This window comes from Alosa alosa, chromosome 3 (genome assembly GCF_017589495.1).
Source record: "Alosa alosa isolate M-15738 ecotype Scorff River chromosome 3, AALO_Geno_1.1, whole genome shotgun sequence".
Taxonomy (NCBI): Eukaryota; Metazoa; Chordata; class Actinopteri; order Clupeiformes; family Clupeidae; genus Alosa; species Alosa alosa.
In genome coordinates, this window is record NC_063191.1 from 13,367,679 (window position 1) to 13,381,139 (window position 13,461).

Consider the following 13,461-nt stretch of genomic DNA (forward strand, 5'->3'; position numbering starts at 1 on the left):
TCTGATGCACAAATAGCAATGCCTTCATCAGACAGAGAAAGACAAAAAAGAATTTGTATTCATGAAGTCAGAATAATGTAATCTAGTTGACAGTATTTTTTTTTCACATTGATCCAGTTTGTATTTCCCATATGACAATGAGACAACTTCAGTGAAAAGTACATTTCAGAAGATGAATGACAGCAACTGTTATTTTTTTACTCAGTCTGGTGACTAGTAATATAGAGGGCAAGTACAGTACACTGGCCTATGTTGTGGTGCCTGCTTTATGGTGGTTATTTACTGGATGTGAGTGTGTGTGTGTGTGTGTGTGTGTGTGTGTGTGTGTGTGTGTGTGTGTGTGTATGTGTGCATGGGAAAGAGAGGGTATGGGTGTGGGTGTGTATTTTCATATTAGCAAAAAAAAATTCTGTTTGAAAGTAAAACAGTTCTGTTCACAAGCACTTCAAGAAGACAAGAGTGCAGCCCATTTCCCAGCCTGGCTTACACCACGCCTCACATTGACCTATCACTCTACTAATTCCACACATGAAAGACCGCCCTCAAAAACCGCATAACAGCCATCATATGCCACGGCTGCGGTCGGATTGGCAGGGCAAGCCATATTCTCCTCTACTTAGCAGCAATCAAGCATTCCTCATTACACGACAAGGGTTTCATGTGACACTGCACTCAATCCCAGTGCCATTCTGTCCCAAATTAGTTCCACTTAGTTGGGTACCAATGACCTATTCAGTGTTAATGTGACGGGTGACAATCAGTATGGGACCGAAACAGTTTTTTTTTTCTTTTTTCTTCTGTATCCTTTCTTCTTTTCTTCTCCCTTTCCTTCTTCTTCTTGTTCTTCTTCTTCTTCTTCTTCAATGGTTCACAACATTCAGGGCCAATGGAAAAATATAAGGCAGAGAGAGAGAGAGATTAATAGAGTAAGAGATAGAGAGAGTGAAAGAGAGAGAGGGTAGGACTAATATTGTAGTGCAGGGGTGGCAAAGGCCGATGATGATGAAAAGCCCATCGTCACTGCCGCCTCCACTGCCTCCGTTCACCCTCCATTCCCCCACCGAGACACTCCGGTACGTTATCGGGAAATAATTAGGCTAGGTGTTACCTTGGAACCTGTGCCGACCAGTGGGCAGGAACGCCGCCAAACCATTAATTGGAAATTAAGTCGACTTCTGCGTCTAATTCCTGGATGGAGAAGAGAAAAAAGAAAGAAAAGGTGCATATGTCAAAAGCCGCAGTGTAATTATTTCAGTGATAATAGAAAAGGGGCCTGGACTGGCCTCGAGTGTAAGAAATCCCTGTGGTTAATTGAATTTGGTCAAGTTCAATGCAAACCAGATTAAATAAAGGCCAGAGAAAGTGTCTCCGCACTAACGGCTGCCGTATCTCAGCTCTTCGCGAAAAGGGAAGAATGCTTGTAATAGAGGCAACAACTTGTTCCCATGTGGCCCGACAAGGACATTCAAATTTGAGGAAATATTTACTTTCAAATGACACAGAATGAGATTTTTCAACCGATGAGGGACAATAGACACGATGTCTATGCATGAGTGCCTGGTGCACATAACATATTAATGGAACGTTTTATAAGAAGTGTGACTCGCACTATTAGAAATCTCAATTTTAAATTGGCAAGCGTGAATCTTTAGGGAGCAAGGTTCTGTTCAAACAAACTCCGGCAGCCGGGGAATATCTGGTTAATTCAACCCAGTCTGTCACGGTACACTGAGGACTTGCTTGCTCTATCTGTCTCTGTTGTTAGTGTGTATATGTGTGTGTCTGTGTGTGCGTGTGTGTGTAAATGTTTGTCTAGGTATGTGTGTGTAGTCAGTGTGTGTGTGTGTGTGTGTGTTCTACCTGCGTGGTCCTGTGGGTTGTGTCGACAGTGACGGGCTACAAACCAGGCAGGCGGCAGGTTCCACTTGCTAGCCACGTCAAGAAGAAAAACCCCCACCTCCTGTCCACTGAGACAAGACTGTTAGCCGAAGAAGAGAGAGAGAGAGAGAGAGAGAGAGAGAGAGAGAGAGAGAAGAAGAGATGGAAAAAGAGACAGACACAGAGCAGTTCTCAAGTTCAGCTCCCTGCTACCATGCGGCGGCCATTTCAAACAGATGGCGCCCAAACAACCTGTCATGTTTACCGCTCCCTCCATAAAAGACAAGGGTCCAACAACATGGTCCTGCCAGGGTACCCCAGGGAGGAACGAGAGAGACTGGGGGGGGGGCTTAAAAACAGCTGCCTGGGGTAGACGAGGGCCCTTCAGACCCCCCATCCCCAACCCTGCCCCCCTTTCACACACACACACACACACACACACACACACACACACACACACACACACATACAGACACACACACACACCATCGCACACATATTTCCATCCGTTCTGGGTCTCTCAAACTCCTCTCTCCTATCTGGACATGCTACATTTACTGCAATTAAACAAGCATGCCATTTGAATATTCGGTGACACCTCGCAACCTGCTCAACGGGGCCTGCGTATAATCTGGTCCCCCGAGGAGCTGGGGGGAGAAATTGTCCGTGTCACTATTAATGAAGGAATTTGCATTGTTATCTTAATTAAGGGGGCCGGGGATAAGGAAGCCCACTTCTGCATTCGTTAATGGGCAGAAACTTGTACAAATGTGTTCGCCGCGTGGCCCGAAAGCCTCGGCCCCCGGCTCGCCTGGAACGTACGCGGCTGCCAAGGGGGTGGCCCGGGGGTTACGTCCAGCTGACGGCGGCTCACCGCTTCGAAGACAGGAGCTGCTGCGCTCCTCTCCTTCTCCTCGGGTAGCCAAGATGGTGGCTTGACCCCACAGGTGCCCCTCAGTACCCACCCCTCCCCCCCTCTCTCTGTCTGTCTTCCCCCCCCCCCCCGACTCTTTCAAATATCCACTCTAAAGAAAAAAGATGGCGGAGAAAATGGAAATGTAAATACTACTGTAACCAGCGGGGTTTGTGCTTGTTGTTTTTATACAACTTTGTTTGTGTCTGGAGTTTGTATTTATTTGTGTGTTGTTGAGCTGTGTGCCGATACGAGCCCGGCGCTTGGAGAGGTCCGGCAGATCCAGCGGTTGTGCGGAGCGGAGTGTAGCGCCCCGAGTGCTTATTTAATGGTGAAAGCGGAGGTTGGTTGGGTTTGACATGTCCAGTGAATCGCTGTACAGGTACACACACACACACACACACACACACACACACGCATTGCAGCACACACATACAAGGCAAGAGAGAGAGAGGTCTGGGAGCCGAGAGTAGTGAAAAGCACTCCGCTGTCCGCTGAAGGGCCTCAAGTGAATTATTTATGGGGCACAAGAGAGAGAGAGAGAGAGAGAGAGAGAGAGAGAGAGAGAGAGAGAGAGGACAAGGAGAGAGGCCTGGTGAGAACATGGTGGAGAATCGCTACACAATGGATATCTGAAGAGGCCACTCAATCTGCCAGACCATCATTTAGCACTGATCTCACACCACTCAAAGCCATACAAACATACACAGGCAGTGAACACACACACACACACACACACACACACACACACACACACACACACACACACAGGAGCCTATAAAAGAGGGGTGGGGAAAGTAATAATTCAAAGAGGTCAACAAAAAACAGAACAGAAACATAAAAAAACATGAATAAAACCCAGCTTACATTTCAAGTCCTGGCAAAGAAGAGAGACTTCCCGACAACTCTTAAGGTGCTGCTGTGGGAACTGGTGAATCAGCCAGACTGATGATTGACTCAGGCCCTTTAGTGGGCCAGTGGGGACCACGACCACCTCATAAATGCACCCCCCTTCCCACCCTTCACACACACACACACACACACACACACACACACACATACACATGCACACACACACACACACACACACACACACACACACACACACACACACACCCACGCGCACACACACCTCCATCTCCTCATTTCTGTATTTCACAGAGTTTGCTCTGCATCCAGCCATGTTCCCGAAAAAGCACACTGCTCCTTCAGAGAGTAAAAGCACACTGCTCCTTCAGAGAGTAAAGCACACTGCTCCTTCAGAGAGTAAAAGCATGACTCAGGAAATAAGCTGGAAACAGAAGAACTAACCACAGCCATAACAGCCACTGACATATTAGCAGTTAAAGGTCACTGGGGAGTCAAGAAAGGAAAGCTCTCCAATCAGGCCATGACCTGTGAGCGTATAATAGACTCTCTGTAAACCTGAGGTCAAAAGCTACTTTGTGCCTTTTTTTATATCCATATAGATGTCACTGCAAAAACATTATGTACATAGTATACTGTTAATAATAAAACACTGAAATTGGTTTAGCCAAGAGAGTCATGATAAAAAATGTACAGTGGCTAGTCTGCTGGTCATAATAAAACTCTCATAACTGATTTCTTAAGGGGTGTGATAATGCTGTAAAATAAATGTGGATGAAATGGATTCCGGTTCAATAGGTCAACATTCCCCTAGTCAAACCCCTTTAAGGAGAAAAAAAAGGGTCAAAAATGCTTTAGGAATGCAATGATCTGTACATCTCTGTCTCACACTTTCACAGTCACGCATTATATTTTTGGAGAGCACATGACATCCCAGCGCAGATTGTACCCCCAATCCCACAATTACGATCGAATTACAAGAGATTTACATTCCCCCTCCTCTTTCTTCTCCTCTCTCTCCCTTATACTGATCATCCCTGAGCCCCGGGTCCTCTTGGCTGGCGAGGACAGCGGGGGGTGGGGTGGCGTGTCATGTATCGGAGCGCTCCTCTCCTCTCCTCTCCTCGCTCCCTGCACTGGAAGGCTGCCACGCCAGTCGCCAGCAGATCATGTGCTTTACATGTCATTACCAAATGAGCCACACCACAGTGCTGCCTATTATGCACATTAGTCATAGAGGGCTTAAATAAAGTCCTCATTACATGTTCGACTTTCCTGCTCGCTCCTCCTGCACTCTCTCGCTCTCTCTCTCTCTCTCGCTCTGGCTTGCTCCCTCACTCATGAGTAGAATCAAGTCCGCCTCCTCCTCAACCTTGCTCACCCCATCCTCTCGTTCACCCACACACACACACACACACACACACACACACACACACACATACGCACGCACACACCACCACCCTACTTTTTGATATGAGCTGAAGGATGTTCTCATGGAGACTGATGGCAACATATTCAGATCTCTCTCATTCTCTCTCTCATTCTCTCTCTCTCTCTCCCCCTCTTCTTTTCTCTCTGGTATCTTTCTGTGTCTCAGAGGCATTTTAAATGTCATTGATCATCTTCCCCTCGAGTACGTTTTTTTTCCCCACACGGCCCTTCAAGTTACACGGCGAACGCGGGCGGCTCTGTTGTCATTACGGGGATCGGGAGAGAGATCCGGGGGCCAGCCTGCGAGGCGCCGTCAATTACTCGTACGCTCGCCAACTCCAGCAGGCTTAACGCCACTGCCTCAGCTCTGCGTTACACCTGCCCTCTGGGACCCCAAACCAACTGGTGGATAAGTGCTTCAAACCGGCACCTAAACTCTCCTGTACATGTGAAGAAAGAGCCTGAAGCTACAAAAGACAGAGAGAGAGAAAGAGAGAGAGAAAGAGAGATGATGTATGTGTGTGTGTAATGATGTAAATTAAGCATAAATATACAAAGTTTTATAGATAAATAGATAGATAGATAGATAGATAGATAGATAGATAGATAGATAGATAGATAGATAGACAGAAAGACAGATAGAAAGTCAAGGGAGTGACCATATTTATTTTCAGAGATATGTTTAATAATACCAACAAAGAACACAATACCAGAGAAAGGTATATATATTAATTCATACACATATACATACATACATACATACAAACATATATATATATATATATATATATATATATACATAGCCCATAGACAGACTGATGGATGGATGGACGGACCTTTGTGTAGCTGCAGATCTAGGCCTGGGTCATGGGCCGCTCCCCTCCTGTGTGAGAGGTCCCTCCCTGACACCGGCCGCCATCATTATTTACTGATGACTTGGCAGCTGGAAGGGCTGGACGAAGTGTCCAACACGGAGCCAGTTGTGTCAACACACCGACCCCAGGGCCTGACAAAGAGGAGCCGTGACTTCAAAACAACAGTAAAACTGTGAACCTTCTGAAACCCCCTCTCTCTCTCTCTCCCTCTCTCTCTCTTTCTCTCTTGCTCTAGCCCAGGCCCACGTTTGAAGTCCCGGCGAAAACCTTCTGGGTTCTGGGTGAACGGCAGAGCGAGTTCTGTTGCAACAAACCGTCCGCGGGGCCCTGAGCACGGGGGCCGGGGGCCCCTCTGATTGAGACCATGTGTGGCGGCTCTCGGCCCTACGGGGAGCCCTGGGCAGACCTGAGGCCTGGTCAAAGGCGTGTGAGCAGAGAGAGAGAGAGAGAGAGAGAGAGAGAGAGTGCATGTGTCCAAACACAGGGCTCTGGTGTACGCGTACGTGGAGGAGGGGTGTGCTGGGGGCAGTGAGGGGCTCTGGAGGGTGTCAGAGGAATGCTGAGATGTGCCGTCAGCTGTGGAGGGACTCAAAGACAGCTGATCAGAGGACCCAATACAAGACACTCATCAGACCTGTGAGAGGAAAAACAGTTAAGTTAGAACATATACATAGAGCGTCAGAGTGAGAGAATAAGAGAAACAGAAAGAAAGAAAAAGACAAAAAGACAGAAAGAAAGAAAGAAAGAAAGAAAGAAGGATTGAAAAATAGAAAGGAGAGGCAAGTAAAATGGAGCTTTGAATTTAAGCCTTAACGACTGGATGAAAAGGTCTAGAGGTGAAGAGCAGGTCATGCGCCGACCCTCTGCAGCATCTCCACGACAACCAACGCACTCTCTAAATGCTTCCTATGTGTCCACGTTGCTATAATCCACGGTGGCATCTTTAAACAAAGGAGTTTACATTAAAGGTCAGAGCCAACTCACACACACGGCTGTTCCCAGCTGCCGTGTGTGTGTAGATCGGAGGGCATTAGCGTGCCAGGGACTTGTGTTTTACGGCGGCAGGCAAGGGTCTTTGTTTCGCGCGCACAAGCCGTCTCTGACTCGACCAGGCAAAGGTTACGAAGGCAATCCAAACAAAAAGGCACGTACGAACTTTAAATGCCAAACTGTTTCAGACGGCAAAAAAGTTTCATCTTGATCTCTTGCAACGTTAGGAGTTAGAAGAAGCAGCATCCCCTGGAGAGCTGGGGGTGGTGTGTGTGTGTGTGTGTGTGTGTGTGTGTGTGTGTGTGTGTGTGGGGCGGCGGAGGTCTGCTGGCAGATGAGGTGAATCAGAAAGGAGTTGAAGCTCTCAGAAATAAAGGTTCACAGGTAGAGCAGGCCATTGTTTTCTCTGTCTGTTATTGTGTGTGTAGGTGTGTGTGTGTGTGTGTGTGTGTGTGTGTGTGTGTTTTCCAGCCGCTAGAAATAGTGTTTCCGTTCATAAAGGCTGGGTCAGGGAGCAGAGAGGTCGCCGGGTTGGCCAGATTGGAGGGGGCCAGATGAGGCAGATCAAAGCGCTGGCCTGTGGTGGTAGCGGGGAGTGGGGCTGGACTGGGCTGGACTGGGCTGGGCTGGGCTGGGCTGGGCGCTTTCTCGTGGGGGATTATTGCCCTGTTTTGTTTGCATGTTCCCGCTGTTTTCGCGCGCGCCACGGCTGCTGCCCCCTTTCGCTAGCCATCACCTCGTCTCGTCTCGCCTCGCTGACCCCTGGCTTGTTATGACAACAGCACACAACAAACAGAATAGCAGAATACGGCTAAATCCACCAGAAGCCCGTGCTCCGGGCCTGTGACTTTGTAATGAACTTCAGTTCCGAGACGCAGGTTAGAAGAGGTCCTATTAGCCAGGTACCCATGAACCCTTGCGAGCACACAGGGGGGGGGGATGGGAGCGGGTAGAACGTGCGCGAGCCAATGAAATGCCGGCTGCACAGGATGAGGTGTCTCGGCTCGCAGACTACAAAGGAAGACTGCCACAGGATATTTGACGACTCCAGGTGCTGTGGGAAATTAGCTTATTCGAGTGCTAATGCTTTTCCACTTCATCCGCAGATTTGCCAGGAAATATTTGGGGAAAAATGGGAGAATTAGGTGAACGATCCAACAGTACTGACAATGACAGGGCAGTAACATAGCAACCGGGAGAGGAAGCAGTCTGTGTCTAGTCGTCCAGTAACGACTAACTGGCAGATTTCCCACACCTGACGCTATTGTAAACACCTGCTCTACAGACACTGGTGGTTTCAATGAATGCTATACCACTGGACTACTGAGACTGAAGAGTGAGGCTCCATAGAAATTAATAACAATTATAATGGATCATAATGGAAATCATTTCACTAGAATTGGTGAGGAAGTAAAATGATTTTAGGCCTTAAAATTGAAAAGAGGTTCTCGGGAAGAGAGGCACCAGGGTCTCCAGTAAACTCAGCACTGTGGGGTATGGAAGTGAAAAATGAACTACTGCCTGCCTCTACTGAACCCAGAGAAAAAAAAGAAACACTGAAGTAGCTACTGTCATAGTATCTAACAGTCCCCAAGGCGAACGACAGGGAGAGATAAAAGAAAGAGAGAATGAGAGAAAAAAGAGAGAGAAAGTCTGAATTAGTCTAGGACAAATATAACCATACACAGAACACACACATTTGGTCAAGTGAGCCGGGGTAATTAATTAAGCAAGTTTTAATGAGTTTTTGTAATGAGATGTAAGTAGCGTAATGCTCGGCGTACGCAGCTAGCATCTCCCTCCATGGCTCGCCCAACGCAAAGGAGAGGTGGCTGTTTGATTAATTCTAATCCATTTAATTAGGAGGCCTAAGATTTCCCTAAAGGCCCCTATGATAATACAAGGAAAAGCTGTTATTGAGCGCTTTTGACTGATGGTTTCATTACGGCAGAAAGGAAGACATAATTTGCGTCAAAGTCACAACAAGAACAACAGTGAGGCCTTCTTGAGTCACTCTGACAGTGTGTCTGGTACGTGGGGGATTGTTTTTGGAGGAATAACCCTGTTGAATTCAGTCTTACTCACCTCTTTAATATGAATGAAGACACACACAGTCAGAATGTAATAGTATAAAAAAACAGATGACAGCATTCTGAAGCAAACAGAGGAGATGGCATGTTTTCAGTCCAAACATCAAACTAGCAAGGAAGGAAGTGGTGTGTTGGTCATGTGATATGACCAGCTCGTTTTATGTGTTGAATGTCTGTGTGTGTGTGTGTGTGGGGGGGGATGGGGGGATTGGTATTAGTGTGTATGTGACGTGTTTATATGTAGGCTGCCTGCGCATGTTATTTCTATGTGTGTGTGTGTGTGTGTGTGTGTTGGTCTCCCTGGGGGGAAGCACAGCAGTTATAATGCCAGTTATCCCCGCCACCCTGGTAGTACCGTCTCCTGTCAGCTGGCTGTGCAGAAAGATGCACCCACGCAGGTGTGTGTGTGTATGTGTGCATTCATGGATGTGCAGTTGTGCAGGTGCATGCAGGTGCACAGTCTCACCCCAGCAGCTGTATTTGCATGTGTTTATGTCTGTGTGTATTTCTAACTGGTGTATGTGTGTGTATTTATGCATACACGTCGGTGTGTGTGTGTGTGTGTGTGTGTTTTCTTTGGATACAGTAATGAGCGTGTGTGCCTGTGTGTCTGTGCAGCAGACGCCCATGGGGATCTGACTGTGGCTCGCCTGCTGCCATCTTGTTGCTCTGGCACATTGGCACAACCCCTGCCAGGCAGCACTTACCCACATAAATAATACACGCGCTCAGCACTAAAAGAGAAAGAGCCTGGTTATTGGACCTGTCACCACAGTGACAAATAACCGAGTGGGGTTGGTTTGTTCCACTTACACACACATGAATGCACGTTTCTCTGGTTTATGCCAAGCGTAGTAAAGAGTCTGCTTGGCTGTGTGTGTATGTGTGCGTGTGTGTGTGTGTGTTCATGTGTGTGTGTGTGTGTGTGTGTGTGTGTGTGTGTGTAGAGAAAGAAGTAGGGATTGGTATGTTTGTCTGTGTGTGTGTGTGTGTGTGTGTCTGTGTGTGTGTGTGTGTGTGTGTGTGTGTGTGTGTGTGTGTCTGTGTGAGAAAGTGTGTAGGTGTGTGTGTGTGTGTGTGTGTGTCTGTGTGTGTGTGTGTGTGTGTGTGTGTGTGTGTGTGTGTGTGTGTGTGTGTGTGTGTGTGTGTGTGTGTGTGTGTGTGTGTGTGGGTGTGTGTGTGTGTGAGAGACACAGTGAGGGGTCGTGGGGTCACAGAATGTGCATTATGTGGCTGAGTGGATGGATGATGGGTTGATGGTGGGGACAGGGCGGTACTGGTGTAGTGGCTAAGGAGCTGGGATGGCACACTGTAGCCTGAAAAGTCGTGGGTCCGATTCTCAGCTGCCGCCGCTGTGCCCTGGTGGAAAGTACTTAACCCCGAGTTGTTCCAGTGAGTCAGGTCCTGCAATTAATTGACATTGGTAAGTTGTGGGTAAAAGCGTTGGCCAAATAAAATTTTTTTTTTTTTAAAAGTTAAAAAAGATGGATGAGCCTGTCAGGCAGGGCAGGGGGTAGATGGGACTCTCCCCTCACCACAGCCCTGACCCCCTGTAACCTGAGATGGCTATGGCCTGGACCTCTAACTCCTCCCCACACCACTCCCTTCTCACCTCCTCGCCTCCTTCATCTCCTTTTCTCTCCACTCTGCTCCCCTGCTGACTCTGCACAACAATACCAGTATTATACATCTCCCTAAACACCCCTCCACCCCCCACCCCACCCCCACCCTCAAAGACCAACGGCGGTGAGGGTGGTGGCGGCAGTAAGACTCTGGAGCCATGGAGAATGAGCTTAAGTCCTCACTCCTGCGGACAGACTTCAGTAAGCGCCCGCAACAGCCGCCGCTGCAGCCACCTCGCTGCTCCGCTCGGGCTGCTGACGTCTCTGGGCTCATCCATCAACGCTCCCTCCCCATGGTGGTGTGGGGTGGGGGTGATGTGGGGGGAGAGGGGGCTGACGTGTGGGCCGAGAGAGCCAGAGCCAGCCACAGTGGGTGCAGCGTGTGTGTGTGGGGGGCGGGACTGGGGACTAGAGGCCTGTACAGGAGCCCCCGGTTGACCGTGAGACTCTGGGGCCACAGCCACCAAGGCCTCGTTCTGGAACACGAACGTCTCGAAATATCCCAAATCTGCTTAGACCCTCCGCTGGCCGACGTCAGACACGGCCTAAATTCTAATTCTGCGATATTGCTTCGGTTTATTAAAGAAAAGGAGGGGAACTCGATCCATTAGGGCCCCCTCCTAGCATTCCTTAGGCCCTCCTACGTGTTCAGAGGGAGATGCGTAATGAACATCCACCCAGCTCCATTCGTCTGGGCTGCTGTCTTTACACAGAGAAACAAGCGCTTTAGGGAGGGAGCACTGGGTGTTGGGTTTCAGTTGTGTTGCTAATAAGATGATAATGTGACCTAAACTGGGTCACAGGGAGAGTCTGGGGGAGCTGGAAACACTGACGAATTAAGCAGATCTGCAGTGATAAAACGTCAGAACAAAAAACAACAAAAGTGGTTTCGGAAAAAAAATGAAAAGGGATAAGTCGTCCACAAACCACATCCGATGATGTTTTTGTGGACTTTTCCCACAGGTCAGTGGAAGTTTGGACAGCTCCGGCACTGCGTCGGCACAGATCGGTTTGATTTGTCGGACTCGTGCCGGCTCAGGGACAGATCTGTACCAGCTCTGGCCCAAATGCGGCCCTGAGTCGGCTGCTATCACAGTTAGCTCTGCCATTGTCAGTGCCTCTCTGAGCCATCACTCCTCCGCGTTGGCGGCGACTCCTTTGAAGTCAACAGCAATTACTTATGACACAATAAACTATAACAATGCTCCGGAAACTACAAAAAAATGGGAAGAAAGAAAGACGCCAGACACTAAAGCAGCCGTCAGTCAGTGGAGTGGAATGTGACAGTAGACGCTGATGCTGTCGGACCTTGTTCATTTATTTTATGGTCGCCCCCGCCCCCCAAAAAATAAAAGCTGGCCAAATTATTCACAAACAGCTTATTGCCAATGGTAGTGTCCATCACACACTCCATACACATACACACACACACACACACACACATACACACACATGCATGTCAAATCCAAGTGACAATAATTCACCATGACACCCAGACTCTGTTTTGCACGTGTAAATCACATGCAGTGTGAGTCTTAAGGAATTACGAAGGTAAACGTTGTTTTGTTTGCCTGTTTGTTTTTCCACCAGTCATCCATCGTTGTGGCCATCGACTGGCTGACCACTAAGCACTCTCAGTCTGATGCTAGCGCGTCTGTTTGGGACCGGGCTTATCCCCTCTCCACACATCGCTAAGCATCTGAGGAATTAAGTCGGGAGACCTCCGTCACTAGCCTCTTCCACCATCAACCCCCTCTCTCCAGCCCCAGTAAGTCTGCACTCTAATCCGACCCTGGCCAGCCTCCTGAGGGGGGGGGGGGGGACTCCAGGCTGGACATTGGCCAGGTCCTTCAGCAGTGGACGACCAGGACAGGATGGGAGTAAGGGTGACGGTGAGGTGAGATGGGGGTGAGGTGAGCGAGCGGAGACGAAGAAGTGGCCGCTCTCTGCCCCCCCCTCGGAGCTGCCCAACTAACAAACGAGCCGTGCCACCCACCCCAGTGCACGCGTGGCTCAGACACAATGCTGGCACGGCGACAGAAGTCGCTTGATCAAGACAAATGGGTCTGCCGCTGTGGCTGACCACAGCTGAGGAACACATGGGCGTACTACTGTACACAGACGTGATCAGCCTATGGTCAGGGCTTAGCGCTGCTTCAGGTCAGCTTAGTTCAGAGGTCAGTAGGGACATTAGTTAATCTCACCAAAACACTGGGCATGGAAATGTTGAGAAATTATTTTGTGTGAAGCACAAGGTCAGGTCATATAATGTACAAGTAAATACATTAAATGTTATTAAATATAGTGCGCACACACACACAGTGTGTGTATAGAGTACACACACACATTCTCTGTAAACATCCAGTATGAATTAGCGCAGCCATCATTTGGAAATTTATTATCCAGTCTTCTCAATTTGGGTCCAACAACTCGCTGGCTGGTGCAAGTCCAGTGTGAGTTTTTAAATAGCTCTAAGACCATTTGCAGATTGCTTGTGGTTGGCAGAGGCCCAGGCTATTGTGAGACAGGACAGATTGCGATGGCAGCCCAGCTCCTGTTATCCATCTCTCTCTCTCTCTCTCTCTCTCTCTCTCTCTCTCTCTCTCTCTCTCTCTCTCCACAGCTTAGCTGGGTTACCTTCAGTAAGATGAGGCACTGAAGAGTGACGGGCATGAGGGCAGCCTTAAACACTAGCAAGCACTTTTAGCACTTTAAGCACTTTCAGTCTCTGTCCCTCCTTTCCTAATCTCTTTTTTTCTCACATGTTTTTCTCACACCTTCTTACTTTCCTCTCT

At 48.6% G+C, this 13,461-nt stretch overlaps 1 long non-coding RNA gene across 1 annotated transcript in view; it reads right to left on the reverse strand.

Moving 5' to 3' along the window:
- Positions 1-299: 299 nt before the first annotated feature.
- LOC125292596 overlaps positions 300-13,461 on the reverse strand; it is a 45,106-nt gene continuing 31,944 nt past the window's right edge. The window contains exons 2-4 of the long non-coding RNA XR_007193233.1: positions 1,861-1,978; positions 1,109-1,188; positions 300-858 (exon numbers count right to left, since the gene is read on the reverse strand). This is a non-coding gene — a long non-coding RNA (uncharacterized LOC125292596). The remainder of the gene's footprint in view (positions 859-1,108; positions 1,189-1,860; positions 1,979-13,461) is intronic.